Genomic DNA, 25,019 nt, shown 5'->3' with positions numbered 1-25,019 from the left:
GGCTGTGTTTTTATTACTTCTTGCCACTCTCCAACGTTACCTCATCGATTTCAGCGCCCACAGCGACCTAATGTCATAAATATTAAGAAACCATAAGTTGCAAAATTATTTTCTTGAAATAAAGGACACAACTGAATCAATTCCAACAGCTGCAGTAGGACATTCTCAAACGTATCTCCAGAATGTCTGGGAGAGTTCAATACAGTTCTGTGGTTCAAACCCCAAGTCTCTGGGGTAGGTATGAAACCATAACCAGCGTAGCCAACCAAATCAAATAACAGATCTGCCAGGACCAATCAGATTGCAGCAACACTATCCCACACAAGTTAAAGTTTCTATCAGAGGCTGAGTACCTGGAATCAAGACAAAAGTGTCACTGATGAAAGGGGGTGCACAAGCTATAGAGATCACGATCGACTATATAATTATTATGGTGTACCCTACCACACTGACAGCTACCTGGAGAGGATTAAAGACTATTAGTATCAGTATGTGATTTTGAAACAAAGAAAACAGTAGTGTTGAACTGAAACAAATCCCATAATTATGTCCTGAGGGAAAGCTGGAATTACTACAGTGTGTAACCCCATGGGATCTGCCTTTTAGAGTGCTGGTCCTATATAATGTCTTGTCTTGAATGGGCTGACCTCTGCCCTTCATCCAAGGACTCTAATCATGGTCGGAGCCTCACAATTCAGTTATTGACTATCATAATGATAATATTGATCAAAGTGTTCCGGGGTAAGTGATCCTTTCGGACGTGTGCTGATGGCGGTGCAGAGCTGCCCAGGATTTTAAGGTGGACCGAATGGCCCTTTGATGTTTACCATGCAGGGTAGCCACAGAGAATAAAGGCCCGATAAAGGCCTTCCAGCCCGTTTAAACTTTAAAAGGTGAAAGATCACAAATGTGTGATTAGAATGTTGTTAACTGAACAGTCCAATACTGATGTAACGATCACTGCTGGTAACTGAAAGAAATGGAGTTCTAGATCACCGACTTTGAATTTTGGAAAAAAAGAAAACCTTTCTAACAACTTGCTCTTCAAAGGGTTTAGTTGATAGACTCCTGGTGCATTGTATCCCTGGGAGGCAGTGGGAGAAGAACGGGGCCTTATTTCCGTGAGATTAGGAAATGGCTTCAGTGAGAGAGCTTCCACTCCGCTCACATCCTCATCGTCCCAGGTCTTTGGAGTCCGTACTCCTTTTAATCTCTTTTCCTCCCTTCTGTGTATGTGACCTTAAAATAAAAGGGTATCATTTTAGAATGAAAAGCTTTCGGCTTGTACGTTACCTCAGCACCAGATCAATAAAGATGGTGGATTTTATTCATTAAACTTCCAACCCCTGACGTGTGTGAACAGCTTTAAAGCGGAGATAACTTGCCTAGGCAATGTGACAAACAGTATGCACAGGGGAGTGTGGATGGCTCTTGGCTTTGAATGGGAAAGCAATTGCAATGAATCAGGGAGCCGCCCAGATTTAATTTTGTGGGTAGGCAGTTTGTTACGATCGGCAACACTGCAGTGCATCCATGAAGCCGGGACTGAGAAAATGAATCTGAGAGTCACGGACGTTAGACAAGGTTTTAATCCTCAAAGTGAAAATTACTGCAGTTACGTCAAACCGCTGGGCTTAAGTTGGAGGGACGCAGCATACGTATTGGCTCGCAGAGCCCTAAATCCATCGGACTGACGTGGACGAGCATCACTTTCCACTCTGACCTCACGATTTCAGCTTCGACGTGAAGGACCACCCAACCCGAGAGAATGAATCGCGGGGTCCTTTTCATGTGTGGGTCTGAGTGGCAAAATCCCATGTTCTAATTTCCATCACCTTACTGCACATCGCCAGTGCTGGACAGGAGGACATGACAGAGGTGTGTTCTATTAGAGTGACAGTTGACAGGCGGTTTATTATGTTGTGTTGTTCTTGGGGAATTATATCACCTTCCACTCCGTGGCACAGCTGGAATGTAGAAGGGAGCAACTGTTGAGGGACGCCAATTTCCTTACTGTGAAATGGAAAAAAAATAAAATAAAATCGAACAGAAGATGACGCAGGAGCAGGCAGAATGCTCTGTGAGTGTATCATGTGTGAGCACATACATGTACTGTACATGTACGCGTGTGCTAATGTGTCTGTGTATAAAACACATGTGCATGTGTATATGCACTGCATGGGCATCTGTCTATATGTGCGTGTACATCTTTATGTAAGTGGATGAGAGAGAGGGCATGTCACACCATAAACAAGGAACCTGACACTGACAATTATAGACTTTCCAAGACAATGGATAAAGTACTGTGCGTAATGCAGTGTTGTAAATCTGTGGGATGAAATATAGTGGATGTGTATGCGCAAATCCTTCTCCCACAGGGGAAATGAGCCGCAGGTATGTAGTCTACATTAACATTACAGTTTCATGAGAAAGGCCAGTTAATCTGAAATGCCTCAGTCTGTGGAGCTGCTTCATTGAACTGCATATATGTGAGTGAATATATTACATGCTTGCTGGTTTGCGTGATACACACACACACACACACACACACACAGACACACACACACGTACACTCAGCACCACATAGTGCATTCCAAGGAAATCAAAGGGCATAATCGACATTTCAGACCGGAGTTTCGCAAGCTTTCCTCCAGCACACCAGTCACAGAATAATGTTGCCAATTACACTGCTCTCATCACACAGCCCTGTCCTGACGCTGCCTCTGTCACTGTGACAACAAGCACCTAATGAGCTATGCAGCACACTGCTCTGGTATGGACAGCGAATATCAGATCCTCTCTCACACTTATGCTCATTACCGTGCACGATTGAATCCCATTCCTTCCAGAGCAACTAGCAGAAATGCGTTGCTGCATTTTTGCATCTTCTCATGATGCGTCAGACGGTGTACGGCAACATCTGGTGCAGATGCACCATGGTTGATTTCTACAGTACCTACAGTCCTTCCCTTGGTGTTGTTACAGTACCTCTTTCTTGAGAATTTGTCCATTTTACACTTTTGTGATGATTGAAACAAACAAAACCAGATGGAACAGATATCGATATTGTGATGACGTAATGTTTTTCAATGGAAGAAAGTTTCCATAATGCTACACATGTGCAGGATCAGGGGTCCGGGACTGCGATTTTGGACTGCCCACATTCTGGGACCCATTGTCATGATCCGGCAACTCTCAAAAGGGGAAGATTTTAGAAAACATATAAATCCATGCGTTCCTCCTTGATAGTTGGTGTCTCCCCCCACCCCCCCCCCTTTCGGTGACCTCAGAGACCTTGAGCTTCAGTCACCTGCCTCACAGTTATTTTTCTGGCACCTGCAGATTTTTTAAAATTAAGCACCGCCCACATCCTGACTGTGCTTTCAGAGCGGGCATCTGCCACTCGGCCCTCTGTGTTCCGTGGCCATTCACACGCGAGCGCACGCGGGCACAGGGACACAGCAGCTGACAGCTGCGCAGAGCCGCAAAGCTCACTCACATCTCAATGAGGACACCCTGACGGTGAATAGGAGAAGTCTAGCACTTCAGCGGCTGGCATGTCAGCCATCTTGAAACAAGCCCAAGCGTGTGATGTCTCTGCCCAGTTTTACTGGGCACAGGCTAACCGATAAATCTTCTTTTTTTTTTTTCTTTCCCTTTTGGGAAATAAGAAGGAAAATCAATAGAATGCATCAAATTGGAATTCTATTATGCAGTAGGAAGTAGCAATTAAATCACATCGGAATGTGAAGGGGGGGGGGCTGTTCAAGGCTATTGATTTGCAGTGAAATCACTATCGGCTCAACGGGAGAGGAACAACACAAGCGTGCCTTCCCACAGACCTTACTTCCTGTCTAATCGTCCCCAAGCCTTCTTCTACAGGAAAGAACCGACGAATTACACGGTGGATTTTTTCCCCCAAACGAACGACGGATCGAGTGAGATTTGTCGAGCCGAGACGCCGATCGGATGCAGATGCGGCGTCGGCTCAGGTTTCACACAGCGTGCTGTTTGGCAGCGTTCACAGCACCAGATTCGGCTTCCGGAGTCAGACATTTCAATCCTCGAGCGCCCTTCACGTTACAAGCAAAGTAATGCGCTCCACTCACGGTAAAACAATTCCATGTTTTTTTTTTTCTTTATTCCAAATCCTTGGGCGGTCCCTGAGATTAATATTAATCTGTTCAGTTATTATAAACCGTATTTAGGGTGAAGCTAACAACCGGTTGCCTCATCCGTGGTTTTACTCAAAGCAAGACCCTGAGGATTCACGTCACATTCGGGCCCTTCTGTAGAACGCCACACACGTGCCCCGTACGGAAGCTCTTTCACAGCTCAAGGCTTAAGGTGGATTTTTCCCATCATCCTCTCTGAGCAGCCTCCCCCCACTCATTCCTGACTGAGCTGCAGTAAGCACACTGACAGAGTAGGGGAGTAAAAACATGTATTTATGACTCTTTCCATCCATTTTATTCTCTTCACAAAAAGAAACCCATAAATACTCCATCTGAAAGTGAATACATTAAAATTCTATATAAATATATTTATTTCTGTATATTCTGTATATACAATATATAATAGTTTGATAAGGGCAGATGGACAAAGAGTAACTGCATTTGTAACTGAAAAGAGAGCACAGCCTTAAAGTCAATATTGATCAAATTAATTTTTTTTAAAACAGCTGGATGGTAAATAAATTAACCAACTTTCATACATCGCTCAATTTGATATTAATCAAATGTATATTTTCAATATTTATATTTGATTAGTGTTCTTAAAAAAAAAAAAACGCATTGCAACTACGTGGTTCAGAAAGGCATCAATTGTAAAGCGCTTTGGATAAAAGCGCTATATAAATGCAGTCCATTTACCATTTACCAGAGAGACAGAGAATCCTATTGGCTGGCTTTTGACTGCATAAGGAAGTTTATTTAAAACCCCTTTGTTGATTAAAATGGGTATGCATTTTAGTGAGTCAGCAGTTCCCCTGATTGAGCTGGCTGTGCTCATTTCACCTCACTCTCTCATGGGGGGGCGGAGCTTAGTCAGCACAGGCTCTGTGCTCCTGTCAATCATGCCCCCGGCTCCCAGGGAACTCGCCATCCACGTCTGTGAATGACTAGACGTCAGAACGAGTGTCCTGCTTCAGACTCAAAACGTTTAGCGTGAAATTGCAGGGATGATTTACAGACTGACTGGAGCACACGATTTCAAGAAAGTGCAAAGTGGTGGAAGCTGAGGCCTTGCTTTCAATGGTTTATAAATCCGATAGAGGCCTGATGGATCGGGAGGAAAACCGTCCACGTCACATTTTATATTGGAGATAAACTGGCAACCATTAGGCAGTCAGACCCCGCAATATGTGGAGGCGGAGACCCAGAGCTTTCAGAATTCACTCAATTTCTGGAGGGCCGGTCTGTATTCCAGTTTTTCTTCCAAGCAATTAATTGGGCTTGATATTTCTAAACCCTTTATGTACACTAGTGCAGGTTCACCATATATCAGGCCACAGACAAGCGGTTTCCCGAGTGACGAGTGCAGTCTGTGACTGTAGCTCACGATCTTATTAAAAATAAAAGGTCAAATCAAATAAATGATGGGACTAATTAAGCCGTTAAGAGAGGAAGCTGACATAAAATCCCAAAACGGGTCAGCCCTCTCTGCGTGCCCCTGGGCTGTGCGGTTGGCATTAAATTGCTGGGGGCGCACAGGAAAGCAAAAATTAAACAAAAACAAAAATATATCACCATGACAACAAAGAAAGTCATAATGGGAATGGGAACTTCCTGAAAAGTCACAAAAGCCATTACACGCAAAACACCGAACCACAGACAACTAACGAACAGAAATATTTAACAATAACGAACGGGACGATGGATAATCAAAGCCTGCGACATTTTAAGTGTTCAGTTCCTCTCTGTGACTGGTCAGAGGCAGCACTGGTCCCAAACACTCGTAATGGCATAATAGATAGCGCGCTAGCTGCCTTTAATGAACGCATAATGCATTTGTGCACGCCTCTTCTAATTAAACAGTTTGGCTCATTAACTTCCAGAATGAATGCATGATGAAAAACTATTACAACGCGACGCAAGTGAAAATGGAATCTTCTGTCAGCTCCATTTTTTATTGTAATGAGATGCATTATTGCCATAAATGATAACAGTCATTAATTAATGAAGTAGCAGCTGCTTCTGTCTGTGGGCACATGCAGGTGAGATGCTCACTGACAGACAGACCTCAGATATGCGATTACTATCACTTGATGATGATGGAGATGGAGAAGGAGAAGGTGAAGGAGGAGAAGAAGATGAAGTAGATGCTGATGATGAAGAAGAAAAAGAAGAAGAATATAATTGACTGCATCTATATGTCACCTTTAATCACAGGTCCCTATATTTTGTAACGAGAACACTTCGGATTTTTTTTTTTTAACCTTTATTTACCCAGGGCAGGTTCACTAAGCACGGATGCTCTTTTGCAGGAATGCCCTGCTTCACATTCACACACACATTCACACCTGGGAGCTGCCCAGTACAACCACAATCCTCTATTGTTGGCCACTGAGCAGCTCCACTGGAGGGAGAGAACCCCCCCCCCCCCCCCATGCACCAGGAGAGCACGACAGGAGACCCTGTGTACAGTATAAGACGTACAGTGAATCGGTTATCATGTACTTGCCTATTTATTATTTACCTGTCTTACTGTCAACTACTGTTGCTCTATAATCTAGTTTGTAAATGTAATAGTCCAAGCATTACAATATTAACATGCAATACATATAAGCAACTATCTCTATAAATTCTCCTAAATATGATTTACTTGCTGGAAAGCAAATATCCCACACATTTCCATGTCAGCTCTCTACGATTTTTTCAGCAAACAGGAGTATATCTGAAAGGTACATAAGTAATCAGGTTTCTATAAAGGAACCTTTTCTGGTCCTTTGGGGGGGGGGGGCAGTTTTCAATTGGTAATTAAGTTAATCCAAGTTGGAAATTTGTGTATGAGCCTGCGGTGGCCAGCAGCTGTTTTATCCCTCTTCACACGGAGTCATTAGATATAATGAGTCTGTTTTGTATTCAGTACGTCCCATCTATCACATCAGTTGCCCCTGAAACATGATCTAAAATTCTAGAGTGGAGCCCCTGAGAAACAAAGCATCTATCATTGAGACATTATGTCCTAGATCAGTACAGAATAAGTGGGGGGGAAATGCATCTTGCATGGCACAAATGTGATTTATGAATACAAATGCACTCCATTACATTTCATTCATAGTACATCAGGAGCAATCCATTTATCTTCCAGCACACAATGCAAAATATGAATGACCCAACAATCAGTGCATTAGTCCTTGATAACAGGAATGGTTCTCTTAGGAGTATACGCAAGTATGGTTCCCTTGGCCATTGTGTGTGTGCGCGTGTGAGCGTGCGTGTGCGCTTATGTATGTGCATGCCTGTGTGTCTATTTATCTATGCATCAACATTTTTTTGACATATGCGCCTGAGAGCATTGGATTATGTGTACATCCGAGTGTTCCGAGTGTGTGCACTGTGCAGGTGCGTATCCGTGTGAGCGGGATCATTAAGCCATTTCTAATTTCCCCGGACACAGATGACAGCCTGCAGCAGCACTTCCGCTGGAATCGGGATGGTGATGAGAACACACTTCTGGAACGTTCTGTTGGAAGGCCATGGCAGAAAGTTGCTTCTGCCGCAAGCGTATATTTAGTTAGATAGCTAATGAGACCCTTCTTGTGTGTTTTTTGCACTCAAGTGCAAACTTTGCATGACTGTCTTTTGTCATTTTGCATATTTGATGACGTGACCTGAACATTGTTTGATTTCATTTTATCACAGTTGCATGCGGCAACGTAGCTTGTAAAATCAAGGAGAAATCTTTTTTTTTTTTTTCCAAGCAAGATTTGATAAAAATTCAGCTTTTTTTCTACCATGTTCTGTGTAAAACCTGTGTACGGAATGTGATATGATGGGCAATGATAAGGAAATAAGTTCTTGCAGCATTATGTATCCATGACGTGCTTCTCATAAACAGGTAAGGGCAAAATGTTTTTAAGAAAGTGACCAAGTAAAAATCAAGGTGAAAACAGACAAGAACATGATAAAGGATCTGTAGTATTCCATTAGGCCACAACGTTAAATTTATGACGCAGGTACACGTTGTGCTGCCTCTTTGCTTCGAGAGATCGGTCTTCGCTGTAATCACTAAGGCCTTGAAGGGATATAGTTTGCCAGCTTTCAGGGCTGAAAAATGTATTTCACCTTTTAGTTGTGCTTGAACTGTGTGTATTGATTTGTATGATATCTCAAAAATCATTTTAGTTTTTTTTTTTTTTTTCCTGGGGAAAAAAAAGTACTTAAAAATTAACTTTAAGAGAAGTGTTTAATTATGTTCATTTTACACAGGCCAAATGAATAACCCTTAAAAATAATGTTTCTAAATGCTTGGTACATGCATTCAGGTACCAGACTCATTCCCTGAGGTTCATTTCTTCCTCAAGTGCCACTCCAGGTGCCTTTAAATGATATAGGCCGACATTTTAAAGCGTTATAAACTAAAATCAGAGCGCACATCCTATTTTGCAGAGAGCTGAAGGGCTGACGGGGCTCATCTGAGCTTCAGGCTCTGAAGGAGATGCATTAAAAAAAGGAAGAGTGCAGATCAGAGGTGGACAATCCAGGTTCAGAAAGTAAAAGTTCATCCCAGGATTTTGCCCCAGTCACCTGGATTTGCTAATGAGCACCGTTCTTCAGCACCATTCTTTAGGGCTAAATCAGCTGGCTGAGTTCAGGGGTGGATGAAATACATGGCAGGACTTCTACTTTCTGACCCCTGGAATGTCCACCTCTGGTGCAGATATCCCAGATTCACATAGTTTGGACTGACCTACCGGTTCAGGGGAGCCTTTTTATGCCAGTCAGCAATTCAAAAAACAAAAAAACAAAAATCAACCTGCTTTGTTTGCCCCGTTCGACACGAAACGGTGTAGCGATCCCCAGCCCACATTGACGGGGAATTGATTTATTTGTTATGGTGAGGTGTTATTCTCCCGCTCTTTTCCATCCACAGATGGCAACAGTAAAATGTGCAGTCCAAGGTACGCGCACACACACCACAGTGCTAATGTCACGTGCTAGTTGTTCGGCAGTTCGCACTCATTCCTGCGTTATCTATCACTACAGAAATAAAATATAGTCCTCCGTTAAAATGCTGTTCCCTGGGGGGGGGGGGGGTTCAGTCAGACATCGCTGAGGTGAAATCTGAAAACGTGGGCATTAGGCATGCGAGATCTGTCTCTGTGATTACAGAAAAAAAAAACATGGCAGTAAGACTGATGAATGCATTTACCTGATTTTATTGGCTGCTGTACTGCCCAGGAACTCTGTAACAATGGCGTTTAATTTCATCTGAGGCCGTGGCCTGTAATTACGCCTGTCAAATCTTCATGTTTATTACTGTATGGACCTGTGCGTAAAACTAGCTATTAACTCAGTTAATCCCCGCACAACCTTTCAATTATAAGACGCAGTGATGGATCACGTTGCTTCGGTCTTTCCCGCAGCCAAAACGAAATTGGGATTGGCTCACGCGGGCCAGGTTCATTTGTTCTGGGTTTAAGGAAAAAGAACACTGACCTAGGTAATAATCCTCAGTGAGATCATTTGGAAAAAAAAAATAAAAATTTCAAAACCAGCTAAACAAAACACTGTACCTGTTAGTAATATGGTGTTCAAAAGTGGCCGATGAAGATGACTGTAGTACGGATAAAGGAAAAATGATCTTAAAAGGTTCACAGTGGTCCTATGCCTGCATTTGAGGTATAGTCACAATGTGGTATACGATAATCCCTTCTGTTCAAATGTGTAATGCCCGATCACTGTTTTCATGCTGAACATACTCACTGATATTGTACGTAATTGTGTAATAAATTCTATCCAGTTGCATTCTAGACTTGACCACATGTTTCTACCACAGTGTTCATGACACCAGTGGTCAGCTCTGTACACAAGCTATACATTCAGGACTTTTGAAAATCCACCCGATAATGACATCCTTGGTCACTGTGTCTCCATCACCAGTGGATGGTTCCGCATCCTAGGAGACATTTGGTCCCACTGATTACTGTCCAATCAGAGCGCACGGATACATTTCTTTTTACAGCACAATGCAATTCAAGGTTCCTACCGCTAACTGATGAGTCATAACTGTTTCAAGAGAGTAATAATTCACGTTTAAACATTTAAATAATTGAAAAATATCAGTTATACAAGTGGTCTGCCCAAGTGCTCCATCCCACTCTTTTTTTTTAACAAATATTGGCCTCACCAGGGATTTAAAACTCAAATCCCAGAAGGTGACTGTGTCTGCTGGCTTTTAATGTGTTCCTGCATGTTAATGCTTAATTTAAGTCATTGATCAGCTAAAGAGTCCTTACACCTAGTTTGCAAGGCATACATTAGCTGCTGATTGAAATGAAATCACAAAAAAACCAGCAGTGACTGCAGCCCTCCAGGACTGGAGTTTGAGAACCCTGGACAACACAGATATCTTTGCTGGCATTGTTGTTTATTTTTGACGTATTTTTAGCTCAGCTTACCCCAGTCCCAGGTTGAATGAATGTAACCGCTGTAGCTGATGTGCCAGCTTGCCATGATAAGGATAAAATGAATGGCTTCTGCTGCGACCGATACAGAAAAGGAATAAAATTTGAGCGGGACCCAGAACCACTGAACCATCAATAATAAATGCCCCGAGACTTTGTGTCTAGTTGGAGAGTGAGCTGTAGACTCCTGTTGTGACAATAGCCGCACTGTAGAAAATGCTATTGTAGAGCTGGCGATCGTGCACTTTTCGGGGAGCATTTAGCGTGGCTCCAGTGGACAGTCACTCTACACTGTGCTGGCTCTATAAGGCAGGAGCTGCGAGTTCAAAACCTGAGAGTGCTTTGTCTTCCACAGTTTGTTTATACGTTTATTCGTTTTACTTACTGTCTCGGCTTACACTGACACACACAGTTTAGCTATGCTAGGTCACAGCTACTGCATTTCCAAGTGATACAAGTGATAGGCTAGCATGCCCAGCAAACAGGTAGCCTTAACATTAGTAATGACAGTTACCTAATTTTTTTTAAAAGCAGATTTCTTCACATAATCACATTTCCTCACTGACTGCAGATTCAGATGGAAAACTGACCTCGGCAAAAGTACAAAAAAAAGTATACTAACCAAAAACATTCCTTTATAAATCACCCTTTATTAAAAAAATTCTGACAATATTGTTCAGTGAGCATTGGGAACAGAGCCAGGCCTGTAGCTTTGTTAAAGTAGAGCCTTATCTTTTTTTTTTTTTTCTAAAGTAAGAAGAATTTCATGACCTGCATTGTAAAAGTTTTTTAAATTTTGGGAAGACTTTAAAGGCTATTTAAAGTGTTTATGTTCATTTAATTCAGCTATATTCTAGTCTTATGCATTGAAACACAAGCCGTGGAGAAAAGAAGATGCACCAAAAGGCATTTGTGCCTCAGCACATATAGGGCCTTAAAACAGGGGGTGGTAGGCTATTGACTCAGGGTTGTCATGGTGACTGGAAAATCGGTTTGGAGTTCAAGAAAGAAAAGGAAAAAAAAAAAAAAAAAAAAAGAGAGAAACATCACAGTAAAGTCACAAAGATGTTAAAGATGTGTGAGAAAGCAAATCGGATATCGACTCCATCGCTACAGCCCCACGGGTCATGTCCAGGCCAGCTTATCTTCAAAAGGTTACGGTCTTGGCACAACGGAGCGGCGTAGCGTGAGCTTGCGCCCCTCCTAGATTAGAATGAAGGCGGGCTAATCCGAAAGCGCACAGGATGATTCATCCAAACCATTTGTCTGAGGCGTGAAAACAAACGGTCTTAATTTGGAGGAAATCGTACGGTTTTTATCTGGTATTGATTCTGCACTTGCCCCCCAGTGCCAGTTCTCCAGAGAGGGGGGGGGGGGGGAGAGAAGTACTGCAGAAACCCAATTCCTTAATTTCCACTCTGCTGAACCTAGACGAGGGGAGAAGCCATTCCCCACAATGCCTTGCAGACAAAAAGAGGATATTATCGTTTTCATGCTCACAGTCAGCGTCTCAAATGGCTACGAGAGAGAGAGAGAGAGGGAGAGAGAGACCCAGAGGCCTCTGAATTTCCTCTATCATGTTAACACGTGTTTCTGCTCCACGGGCAACACACAGAGAAAAGAAGAAAAAAAACTCCAACCCAACCGAGGGTCCTGCGTGTGTTTGCATACTGGATGACTTCTTGCCAGGCATGTCAGATACAGTGACATATCAAAATGGGGGGAGGAGGAGGGGTGTGCATAAAAAGAGCTGCGATTCCTGCACGTTTCACCCGATATGGATGCAAATATCCGCAAAATAAAGCAGCCAGTCTGCACTGTAATCTCATATTCTTATTATTTAATTTCCAATCCAGTGTGCTGGAGCGCAGAGCCAAAACAACAAAAACTGTGTCGCTGTCCAAAGACTTACAGACTACACTACATGTCCCAGAATGCTACTTCAGAGCTGTTCAGAGAAATATGTAAAGCGTGAAATAATCATGGTACAAATGCATAGAGTAAGAACACCTTCAAAGCTTAGCTTTTAGCTTGAATCTGTTTAATAGAACAGATGGGCCCATTACCCTGTGACTGGGACACTTATTACCCCATGTTGCTAATGGAAACTCAATGCAGCATAATTGTAGCGGACGATTTATATCCTTCCAATGTGGGATGCAGACGGGAAAAACCCAATGGGACTAAGAGAGGTTTTATTTCACCATTGGTCAACAGATTGAACTTAATTCTGAGCGATCACTACCATTAAATGACTGTCACAGACTGTAATCATAGACTGCAGTGAACGGATTTCTGACTGTGAGTGACTGGTAATTAACAGTGACATAAATTCCATCTTCTTTAGGCCTCACAGACCGCCCCCCCCCCCTCCCCCTCACCTCCTCTCGCACTGCCATTGCAGACAAAAGGCAGAATTCTACAGTCATCGGCTCCCCCTGCTGGTGATAACAGTAACTTCAGTTGCACAGCAGGGAAAAACGCTTCTCTGCAGAATGGTGGGTTACAGCAGTTACAATGTATTAGTCTGATGTCATGAGGTAAGAAATGCATTTAAATAAAACATGTTGGGAGAGTGTATGCAGACTTTTCACAAGTACAAAACATTTACATTACAAAACCCAATACGTATCACTGGGTAAAATATTGTAATAGCATACAACTCTTTTTCAACAGGTTTAATAATGGAGTTAATTATGTGATTATTTACCACAGTTATGTCTCCCACAAATAATCTGATTAAACATATTGATGACTCAGTTTGTTAAATCAGGTGTGTATTTGATCCTTCTTTCAATAAGATCCTGGTGTCTCTACAAATGACTAGGAATACTGACTGAAATGTCATTTAAGCTGCATTAAATGTACAGTTCTCTGAAATCTACCATAGCCCACACACACTAATGTGAACTGAATTTTTTCCTCACTCCCTCCTTTTCTTAGTATCCAATATGATTGTTGCATTGATAGGTGATCAGCCATCCACGGGTGTTGCAGTAATATATCACATGTTGATAGACTGAGCAGGATCATGCTGATGGCACTGGCATCAGACGTTGATTTTTAATATCTTAATAACCAAGTCATACAAAATCAAGTGTGTTCATACACACCAGCTAAACAATCAATGCAATTGCTATAAGATACATGTAGTAAAGTGTATCTTTATACAGTCTTTAGTACCTGTAAATGTTCATCTGGCGTTAGTGTTTGCAATTCTCCAAAATCAAAATCTTACGTAAAATGTAATCTGTGATAAGTGTACTTGTGTCTGTGTGTGAATTAACAGGAGTCTTCTTTCACAGTTGAACTAAACCAGGGTTTTATTTTTTAAAAATTGAAATCTCACTGGTGCCCTCTACATGGGAAGAAACAGTATTGCAGTCTAGCTGCTAATGTAACCCCAGTGTAGGCAAGTATAGGCAACAGTGTATTGTAATGGGTAAAGTGTTGGTCTTGTAACCTAAAGGCCATAGGTTGAGCAAGGTACTTAACCTGCATTCAGTATATATCCAGCTGCATAATTGGATACAATGTAAATGCTATGCAAAATAATAATAATAATTAGTGCTAAATCCCTGTAATGTAAGTGTAGCTTCCCTGCAGAACAGAGGGTGTGTTGACAGTCAAGGCTGCTGTTGGGATCAAATCAACATTAAACGCCTTGCTTAGATTACATTTGCTACGTGATTTGATATTGCACTGTTATCAATAGTCGAGTTCATCTTTAAGACTCCTCTGCCCAAACACGGATCTAACACTATTAACACCAAATTAACTTTCAATTGTTCTCATTAGTCCTATACATATTCAACTGCCCTAGATCAGGTGACATTATAGGCTATGTCACATCCGATTTTTAAAAAATGATTGATTTTCCTTACCAGAGAATAATCGTGGTCTTTCCGTGACCTCGCTTTACTCAATGCGGGAAATCTCTGTTTAGGCAGAATGCATTTATACCCTGCCACACCAATAACGAGCAACAGCTGCGGCCCTACCAGCCCTACCTGCGTCATTTTCCCCCAAAACCACTTTAGCGCAAACCACGCCCCGTAGTTGCAACGAACGTTCAGAATGGATTCCATTGGTCAACACGATGAGAGCGCTGACCACGCCCCGTAGTCCATTGCAAAAATATAATTATAAAATAAGTTGGAATATTTATCGCAAACCGACTTGGCACCTGCGCGAATATGCTATCATTGTGGTTTCAAAGCTTTCTTTTGGCGGTGGCTGAATCTTTTCTTTAAAACGATATCCTGGTTCGCATGTTAGCTTAGGTTTTGCTTGTTGGCCTATTACTGCAATTATCTTTTAAATAATTTTTGAACAACTGTATAACGATGGTTGATTTTAAATGAGAAGCAAGTTATAAAATTTCATTTAATGAGATTGTTTATTGGCGACCAAATGTTGTTTTTATTGTTTAATTTTTGTTCCATGGACCTCTATTATGTTAAAACAAAAAATAAGCAATCTGATCACTTCAGAAAAAAATTACCCTCTTTATTTAACATAGAGAGGCATTCCATGTGGTTCGTTTTATACACGACTTGCCTCATAATGTATTTCCAGTTAATGCAATTATGCAGTTTATCCATGGCAAATTACCAGAATAGCAAGAGGTTGCTAAAGTGTTTCAACAGGGATATATAATTTAAAGACAGTGTAAGCAAACATGCAAACTAATTGAGGGTTGAAATGATCTCACATAAATTTCTTATTTATTTTATTTGTTTTTTTACTATAGGAAAACTTATGAGCCTATTTTAATAAATTTAATAATAATTTCCATCTTTTCACATTCGTTGTAAGAAGACGATATTGTATTGCAGTTGTTTTCATAACCTACTGTAGCCACATTAAAACGATAATAATTGCGGCCGACAAATTGGCCTTAGGACTGTGTCACTATACAAAGCCTTTTTGTTGATGTGCTTAAGGATAGGTCAGGTCAAGTGAGACTGCAGGGAATACTCTGGGAGGGTTAGAATTAGGTACTAAATCACAAGTCAATCAATATTTATTTGGATTTAAGGATCGCATAATTATTCCACTCTTGATGATGTTGGCTTCAAGCAAAAATGATAATTGAATTCTGGGATAAGTGATATCAAAGTGTCTTCATCAGTGAAAATATATTTGGCATGAACCCACGATACTTTTTTCTAACTGTGAGCAACAATGATGGTTCTGTAGTAGAAGAATGCATGGTTTAACCATTACAAATACAAAATGTTTCAAGACCTGAGACGATTCTGTGTATATACTCCTTCACAGGTGTGCAGGGTTCATTTCTGGACTGAGAGATTTTGCAACAATCATTAGCAATGAATGAGCTTCACTGTTTGACGATCAGACAGAGACTAATCCGTTCACAAAGCCATTAAGCCTATGAAAAAGCACTGCTAAGACATTAGAACACTGCTTTCATGTATTGAAAGGTCACATGATCTAGAAGGGCAGTCATCATCAACCACATGTAAAATCCAGAATGTCAGAGCAGTCATGTTTCCACGCTGACATTATATTAAAATGGGATCAAGCCAATATTTATAACAGTTCAGTAAAACCCAAAAAAAAAAAATCATAGGACATCAGTGAAAATACTTGCATGCATTATCATAAAGAAACCAGAACTAAGCCCAAATGAAGTATAAATCGGAGAGCTTGGGAAATGTAAAGCCCTGAAGATGATAGAGATCCAACAGGACACATTCAGCTGAAATAGGAGACCTGAGGCCGATGAACCGCCCCCATTGGTCCAGATTGAACTCTGACCTCCCCAATGCCAAACTGTAGCTGAAGGTCCTATGGGATGACACATAATTGGCTACCTTTCTGCCAGGTTGGAAGGCGCCCCTTTAATGAAGTAAGCCTGAAGACACACAGACCGCAAATAAATGTGCTTTGTGGCGCTGGAAACTCAGGGGGACTCGCTGTCATTCCTCTCCGGGGAAAAAGGCAGGCTGACAGGATCCATCTGTGCGAATTGCTGAAGAGAGCTAGCCATGCGCATCCTCCATGTTGTGGTGTATGTTTATATTTGCCATGCAAAAAAGGCTTGTATGAAGAGCAAGTGATTCAAATGCAATGGCTGTATCATATGGAGGAGACTGTGTTGCGTCCAACATTGTGTGAGAACATTAATTATTACTGCAGAAGCTGGAGGGCGTGTGTGTGTGTGTGTGTGTGGGGGGGGGGGGTGTTAGAACAGATCAATTTCTGGAAGTGGGTACCAGCACGGGTCACACACAGTGAAAACACAGGAGGCTGCAGAAGCACCCCTGCTAGCCTAGCTCCCAGGTAAAGACTGCATTCTCATCCATTGACAAAAAAAACCTGCTGATGACTAGAAGTCCACCAGAAGTCCACCATTTTTTTTTTAGCTGACAATGACCAATACAGGAGCTGAGCAGGGAGGGGGGGGTAAATTCCACATTTTTATTATCAGCTTTTCAAATTAATTGATACAAAGGGATCAATTACAGGACATGAACATCTGACATGGCACAAAAACTTACTACAACAGTAGGAACAAGGAGAGGATGGGCGGGGCATTCTTCAGTGTTAGTGTTGAGGGGATTACTGTAAAAAAATAAAAATAAAGCACAAACTGAGAATATGGACAGATATGTGCTACATCATGTCAGGGAAAGGAGGTCTATATATATACAGTATAAACCTCCTGGGTCAGAGCAGCAGCTTCAGAGGGGACTCTCAGCAATAGGACAGCTATTACAACATCAAATCGAAAAACAGTCTCACCGAACCCTTCATCGGGTTGATCGTTTAATTAAGACATGCCTCATGTGTTAAAGCTCATCTGAAGTTTATACTGATGCCAGTTTTTCCAGTACTGAGTGACCAGTGAGCTGATGTCTTAGATGTGGTTCAATCAGAAATCAAGGATCCACCAGAGATGAAAACAGTTGCTGAATGATGCTAAGGCTAACTGGCTAGTGAGCTAACTAGCAAGCTAAGAAGTCTCCCTTGTGCTCATGTTTAAAACCCCCTTAAAGGCTTGTGCTGATCCTACACATCAAATTACGGTGTGCACTCCCCAATCGGCATCCAGTGTGGCTGTGATTGGTGACCTGGTCAGCACCGAGGACCATAGAGTTCCACCGATCACACGCTACCGACGCAGGTGGAGGTCTACCGGAGAGATTACCGATATCATACGAGACCACATGGGACAAACTGACAACTTGAATGAAAACACGACTGTCATGAACTGCCAATCTGAACATTGTCAATGCTGTCACAGGCCTGACAAGACAGGCCTGTTTATTGGGTGACACCAGCAACGATGATAACGGCGATCAAATAAAAATAATAATCGCAGTCCATGAATTCCTTGGCAAGTCACTGCAGTCTCAGAGCTATCTGTGCTCACGCAGTGCTGCTACAGTAGCCTATGTGTGCATGTGGTAAGCATAGCCACCAGACCTGGGTCAAATACATACTGTTTTTACATACATACATATTTGTTTTGGATTCAAATACTTTTCTGTGCTCTGTTGATCTTGCCTGGTGTAATTGAGCCGGCCAATACGACCAGAAGGCGGGGGTTTGCCTTTATTTGAGAGCATTTCATTGGTTCCAATGCACCAGGCAAGATCAGTAAAGCCCAGAAAAGTATTTGAATCCACAACAAATACGTATTTGACCCAGGTCTGACAGTCACATATGCTAAGACACAATTCCTGTGTTCAACAGCTCTGGCACACAGGGGAATCACATTTCACCATCTGAACTGTTGTGCTCTTTACCAAACTGTTGGGGGGGGGGGGGGGGACATTGGGGGAGGGGGGGCATCGGTGGGGGCAGGGGATGTCAGAGAGAGGGATCACAATCACAGAGGCACTTGAGAAATTAAAAAAACACCACCAGCTATCTGAATAAGGCACAAGGTCACGTACATACTACAGTTACAAATGCGTCTTTGGAACAACTACACAATACACTTAATTTCCAGACAGACGAGTTTTGCGCATCTCGTGCATTCTTCATTCCATTTCTCATTCTTTCTGCCATAAAACGTGACTTTCCAACAGAATTAAAAATCCTAAAAACACGTATGGGTTAAGTTATGGGTTTCAACGTACTTAATCCTAACGAGCAAAACAGATCAGCATTAAGGGGAGGTTTAGATATTAAGTGTTAAAATAGTACTACGTCAAGTAAATTCTGTCAAACACTTCTGCAGTCAGATATTTTTGTTAATAAAAATACTGTATGATAGAATGTATTTCTCTTGGTCAGCAATGCTTGTGAGAATGAGCAAAATGTAGACATGTACTGTACCACAAACACAAAAATTGCAGGCAACTATAAATCACCCAAAGACAGTTTATATGTTTTCTGTGGACATTTTGAAGCCTCCAACAGAAGCATGATTGCAGTACTTCCAGCATTATTTCTACCAATGACATAAAAACGTATTTTGAAAATCTGTCATTACTCTCTTCAGCTCATTTTTGCGCATAAACTCGAGTCCAAAAATAAGTAAAGCTGCCATTAATTAAAATAAGGTTACACACTGTATACATTAAGCAGCAATATGGCAAAATAACATGGAATGGTGATCATTACAGTGTCTAATCTGCTCGATACAATCAAAAATGCTCTTTAAACTTCAGTCATGAAGATGAAAAAGGAAAACATAATTGCACAAAAGTATCTTTAAGACATTATTTTCATTGTCCTCATTAATTCAACCTAGTGACAGCCTAATGCAGTCATGCATTGTAAAAGTGAGCAGTCACCTTGTGAGCAGTCACTTGACACATTGGTCATAAGAAGACAGAGCACCTATAATTAAAAAAAGGGTAACGGGACTGGTCAGTCACAGCCTCTCTTGTGGTGAGCTATGATTATGGGTTATGATTTATCTATATGTCAATGCATAGGGAATGTACGGAATGTGATTGGTCATTCGGGTTTTTAAATAAATATGCTCCAGTTTGTAGTGACTTTGTCTGAAATGTTTGGTAGATGTTTGATGTTTTTTGGTAGAAATGAGCAGTAAAATCATTGCACAAGGCATTCACATACACGTTCTTCTGTAAACAGGGCTCTGCAGACCACCTTTAATTTATTACCATTGTGATAAAACAAAGTTTTTAATTTTCTTTTTTTTAAATGGTGCCCCTTTTTTTAAAAAGATTAAAACCTCTCTTAAAATGTGGCTCAGAATGAACACTGTGGATTAAAATGAAACTTGTTTACAACTTAAGCTGTTAACTGCATGATCATGTGTGAACTAAAATCGTCTATGAGGACTGGAACATTCCAGCCAGCCCTATAACCTCAATCAGGTGATTCTAAGGGGGCTGGGGGGGGGGAGGAGAGAACAGTCTTGGTCAAAGGCCCAGGAGAGGGACGTGGCACAGAGGAGAGCTTTAGCCCCGGGGAACCAGGCCCCTCTTGTAGGCCACGACGCCGGCGGCCATGGCCACCGCCAGGAGGGACGACAGGCCCGCGAGCTTCAGGAACCCAGGGACCGACGGCAGGTTCCTCTCCCAGAAGGTGGTGGTGAAAGGCAGCGCTGGGACCTCCTGGAGAACGGCACACAGGTGAGAAACACGGCCAGAGTGGATAAATCCATTATCTGTACCCACTTATCCTGGGCAGGGTTGTGAGGGTGCTGGAGGCTATCCCAGCATGCATTGGGCGAGAGGCAGGATGACACCCTGGACAGGCCACCAATCTATCACAGGGCACACACAGCATCCACACACACACAAACTCATATCTATGGGGAATTTAGAGTCTCCAATAAACCAGCATGTCTTTTGGACTGCGGGAGGAAACCATTTATACCGCTACTGAACTCCTGATCCATTTCAACAGGCTGGGGAACACTGGGCCAGGTGCACATCACAGGAAACCAGCACCCATTCACTGACCCATAGTCAGAACACTCAGCACACTTACTTGACACTCAGGCTCATCCTGCCAAATTTCGCTCTTGGTGATGTGTCCCATTTTGCAGAGAATCTAAAAGGCAATAAAAAGCCAACAAGGAAATCATTACAACTTTTTATTTTTCACTCCGCCCCCCCCCCCCCCCCACCCACACAGTTTCTGGCTGTTAGTTCATCACAGAGGAACAATGACAACAAGTCGCTTTTGATCAGAAGTTTAAAAACAAACAAAAAAAAACCTTTTCTTTTAAAGACGAGCAGCACTCCCCTGATTGGCCAGGGGGCCGCAGTGTGACCTCTCACCTCTCGGGCGGCTCTTTCGCCCGCCTGCACGGCGCCCTCCATGTACCCGCTCCAGACCGTGGCCGTTTCAGTCCCCGCGAAGTACAGCTTACCCACCGGCTCGCGGAGCACCCTGAGGGCACAGGGCACAGAGAGGGCAGGAATGAGGGAGGGAGGGAGGGAGGGAGGTGCCCAAAAAAGCACTGAGGACCCGGGGCTGGACCTCAACGTTAATCCGAGAGATGACAAATATGTGATTAGAATGGTATTAACTGAACATTTTAATGCTGATGTTACAATCACTACTGGTCATTGAAACCAATGGAGTTCTAGAACACCGACTTAGAAAAAAGAAAAAAACATTCCAAAAAAACCAACTCTTCAAAGGGTTAAATCTTAATGGAGACCACTGGCCTTAGCTTCAGTGGAGGTTGTTATAGCAGCAAAGGGTGGACCAACTCCATATTAACGCCCATAATTTTTGGATGAGATGTTGGATGTCAGGTATCCACATATTTTATTGTGATGTCACACAATCCTATTCTCCACCTCATGCTTCCTCCTGTCCTAAAGTTTGCTCAGTGGAAAATGTCACTGCAGCTGGAGAATCTCCCAAAGCGCACTTCAATGACTGCAAGACAACAGTACCTCTGCTGCCAGCAGGGCAGAATCACCGTGAACTTAAATTACATTACAGGCATTTAGCAGATGCTCTTATCCAGACCGATTTACACAACATTTTACATAGCATTTACACTGTTGATTTTGAAGCTCAAATTTGAACCTCTTTCTGTAAGGCTCCAGGCCACAGCTCCATGGCTCATACTCACTTGCCAAACTGTGTGAGGATGCGGGAATAGAGTGTACAGCCTCCAGAGTTCCCTCCCAGTTCTTCTCCTCATATGCCAGCTAAAGGGAGGCAGCGGAAGAGAGAGAGAAGGAGAGAAGAGAGACAGCACTGAATATCCATTCTTCCATCCAGTTACATTTATTTAGCGACGCTTGATCAAAGGAGCAAAGTGATATGATGGCCATGGAAACGAAAAAACAGGTTCGATAAGGTACAATACTCATTTCGTACATCTACTGGGAAATCGTAAAAACAGCAAAAGATGTCTGACAGTTTTTCCACACAGGAAGTAAACAAGGAGCACACCATCTGTAAATGGACTGCATTTATATAGCGCTTTTATCCAAAGCGCTTTACAATTGATGCCTCTCATTCGCCAGAGCAGTTGGGGGTTAGGTGCCTTGCTCAAGGACACTTCGACACGCCCAGGGCGGGGTTTGAACCGGCAACCCTCCGACTGCCAGACAATCTGTCTTACCTCCTGAGCTATGTCGCCCCATCTGTAATAAGCTGTCACGCACTGGGGTACGACGCCTGTCACAGGCAGCGTTGCGTGATCATTTTTACACATCCGACTGAACTGCTGCTCTCCACGGTGGACCTCTGAAGATTTGAAACTCAGTGAGGGACAAACCATCCTTTGAAAAAGATGTGCTTGCTTCGTTTTGTAGAAAAGTGGGATTCAGACAGTGGTGTGACTAGACATAAAAAAAGATTCAAAATGGATAAATAAAACACTTTGTGAACACTAGAAATGAATTTAACCGGCACCACACGCAAGGCTGCCCCCTGCTGACCAGACAGGGTTTAGCAAATAAAGAACACTCACATGCAGAGCCTCATCTGAGCCGAGAACTCTGGAGTATATTTCACAGATCTTCCTCTTCCTGTGGGAACAGGTATTGATTGGTTAACTTATTACTCCATTCCACTGAAAGTCAGGGGCGTGTTTCCAACAGCTGAACATGACACCTGGATATAATTCTTATAATCTATACTCAATTCTTTACTGCAACTTCTATATACTAGGAATTGAATCAAAAATCAAATAAGGGCAATCAGCGGGGGCCAGAAACTGTAGAGTGGAGCATGCGACCTTTGACCTAGGTCAATGGTTCTCATTGGCATATCCTACCACAGAGAATCTCTTTACCCTTTTAGGTCACACAGGAAGCATTTAGAGCCGTAGGAACAGAAGTCCAGCACTCACCTCTCTTCCTTTGTCAGGTCTGCTAGTTTCCTGGCTTTGCGGGCGAGGATGAACCTGAAACACAGAAACCAAGGAGGGCCCTTCATTCACTCCTACAGACAGGGTGTCTTTACCGCAAAGCTCCGGAACATTCTCAGCCCCAGTTCTGGAACATTCTCAACCCCGCAGAGGCAACGTGATTCGTATTTACCCCATTATCGCTGGGACGGCACCGTCCGGTTTGGTGTCGTCGAGCGTCAGGCCGATGGCAGCCTCCTCCTCCTCGATCACCATTGTTCCACAGTAGCCTGAGAAGGAAGCATGACATCAAAGTTATCTAAGGTGGTTCTACACTGCACTGGTGGAATTAAACGTATTTTTCCATTTTTTATTAGAATATCACATCATTTATTTCTAGGGAAAGCTATGTGCTGATTATGTGCTGTCCTGCGTGATTGCACACCGCAGTCTCCCCTCCACATTTCAATCCAGCAGCACAGATAAATGTCAGCGATTCATTTTAGGGAACTACGTAACGGCAGACGAATGCAAAAGGACAGTTTTCACGAGGCTTTAACGGAATGGCGTCACCTCCGTTACCATGGGAACAAAAAAAACTGGCATTTGTGAATGACCCCTGTAGCAATTGTTTTGTCGGCCTCGCTAGGATACTTCTCTTTCAGGACCACACACTGAGTCACTTTTCAGGAGTCCGGACGAGGGCACGTGACTAAGGACAGAAAGCCACTAGATGTGATTACCACTTCACATCTTCACAGCTGAGTGGGCCGGGCACCTACCTTTCTTCCTCCAGAAGTTCTCCCGGTAGTAGATCATGCACTTGATCACGGAGCCAGTGGGCACACGGTGAATCAGCTGGTTCCTCAGCGGTGGCAGCGGAGGGTTGAAGTGAATCTTCAGGTTCAATGCCGGGGCCGTGGCAATGATGACACATTTGGCCTGTAAAATTCACAAGAGGGAGATAATTTAGAGTCACCCTCCACCCTCCTATTGGCCAGCATCATTATCTAAACATCCTGTCTTTGTGTGGTCAACCTTTAGCATGCTTTTCGTTGCATTAAAGCATTGTTTAAGGAGCTTAGCAATTGCCTACTGACTGCATGGCTGTGGTACACACGAGCCAATAACACAAACCAGCTAAAAAGGTCTTTAGTCACAGATTTACAACCCTTTTTGGAGCTTTGAAGTGATGTCATATTTCTTCTTATTCCTATTCTGTTGACTCAGCAGTTTCCATTTCAAGTGTGTCTTTCTCCTGGGGAGTGACTAGATTTGATGTTAGGGTCTACTGACTGTTCTGTGAGTAGGGTAATGGCTGGCAGGGGCTACTGACCACTCTAGTGACTGGATCGGTGGGTAGGGTCTACTGACCATTCTGTGAGAAGAGTAATGACTGGGTCTTGCAGTAGGGTCTACTGACTGGTCCGTGAGAAGGGCAATGATTGGGTTTGATGTTGGGGTCTACTGACCTTTCTGTGAGAAGGGTAATGACTGGGTTTGACGGTGGGGTCTATTGACTGCTTTGTGAGAAGGATAATGACCCGGTCTGATGGTTGGGTCTACTGACTACTTGGGTGACTGGGTCTTACGGCGCGGTCTACTGACCATTCTGTGAGAAAGGCTCTGGGATTGGCAGGCTACTCCATGCCCACAGACACCTCCCTTCCTCAACTCTGCAGCAGTGTTTAATGAGCTTTGCAGAGGAAAGAAGGGGGGGTGGCCAGGAGAGTTAAAAGGGATTACTAAACCAAATCCCCTCGGGCTTGCCACACACACACAGGCCACACGGGTGCAAGGTGACTCCACACACAGGTCTTAGAGAGGAGCCTGAGCATAGCTGTATGCTAATCTGACGGAGGACGTCCTTACACTCATCTCTAATTCCTGTGATACATGAGACGTGCTGTCTGTAAAATGCCAATACACTGTTTTAACCTGGGATAACTGACCTGGTTCAAAAGTCACAAGGTCAAGGGGATTTACGGAAAATATAATGCAGCACTGTCAGGTATTACGTGACAACTGTAAAGAAGTTATAAAGTATTTGGCTAGTGAATTTCACATGTATTAAATGTTTATACGTTCACTGAGTGGATGGTGTCTCTTTGCTGA

At 42.9% G+C, this 25,019-nt stretch overlaps 1 long non-coding RNA gene and 1 pseudogene across 1 annotated transcript; both read right to left on the bottom strand.

Annotated features, from left to right (window-relative positions):
* Positions 1-1,354: 1,354 nt before the first annotated feature.
* Positions 1,355-14,624, bottom strand: LOC135241106 (uncharacterized). The gene is made up of 3 exons (XR_010325885.1): positions 14,515-14,624; positions 13,012-13,071; positions 1,355-2,013 (listed from the first exon to the last, which is right to left on the bottom strand). It is a non-coding gene; the product is annotated as an uncharacterized LOC135241106 (long non-coding RNA).
* A 2,432-nt stretch (positions 14,625-17,056) lies between these two features.
* The window catches only part of LOC135240449 (amine oxidase [flavin-containing]-like), a 31,812-nt pseudogene continuing 23,849 nt past the window's right edge, over positions 17,057-25,019 (bottom strand).

The sequence above is a fragment of the Anguilla rostrata genome, chromosome 15, assembly GCF_018555375.3.
Source record: "Anguilla rostrata isolate EN2019 chromosome 15, ASM1855537v3, whole genome shotgun sequence".
NCBI lineage: Eukaryota > Metazoa > Chordata > Actinopteri > Anguilliformes > Anguillidae > Anguilla > Anguilla rostrata.
This window is presented reverse-complemented; position numbering and strand designations above follow the sequence as displayed.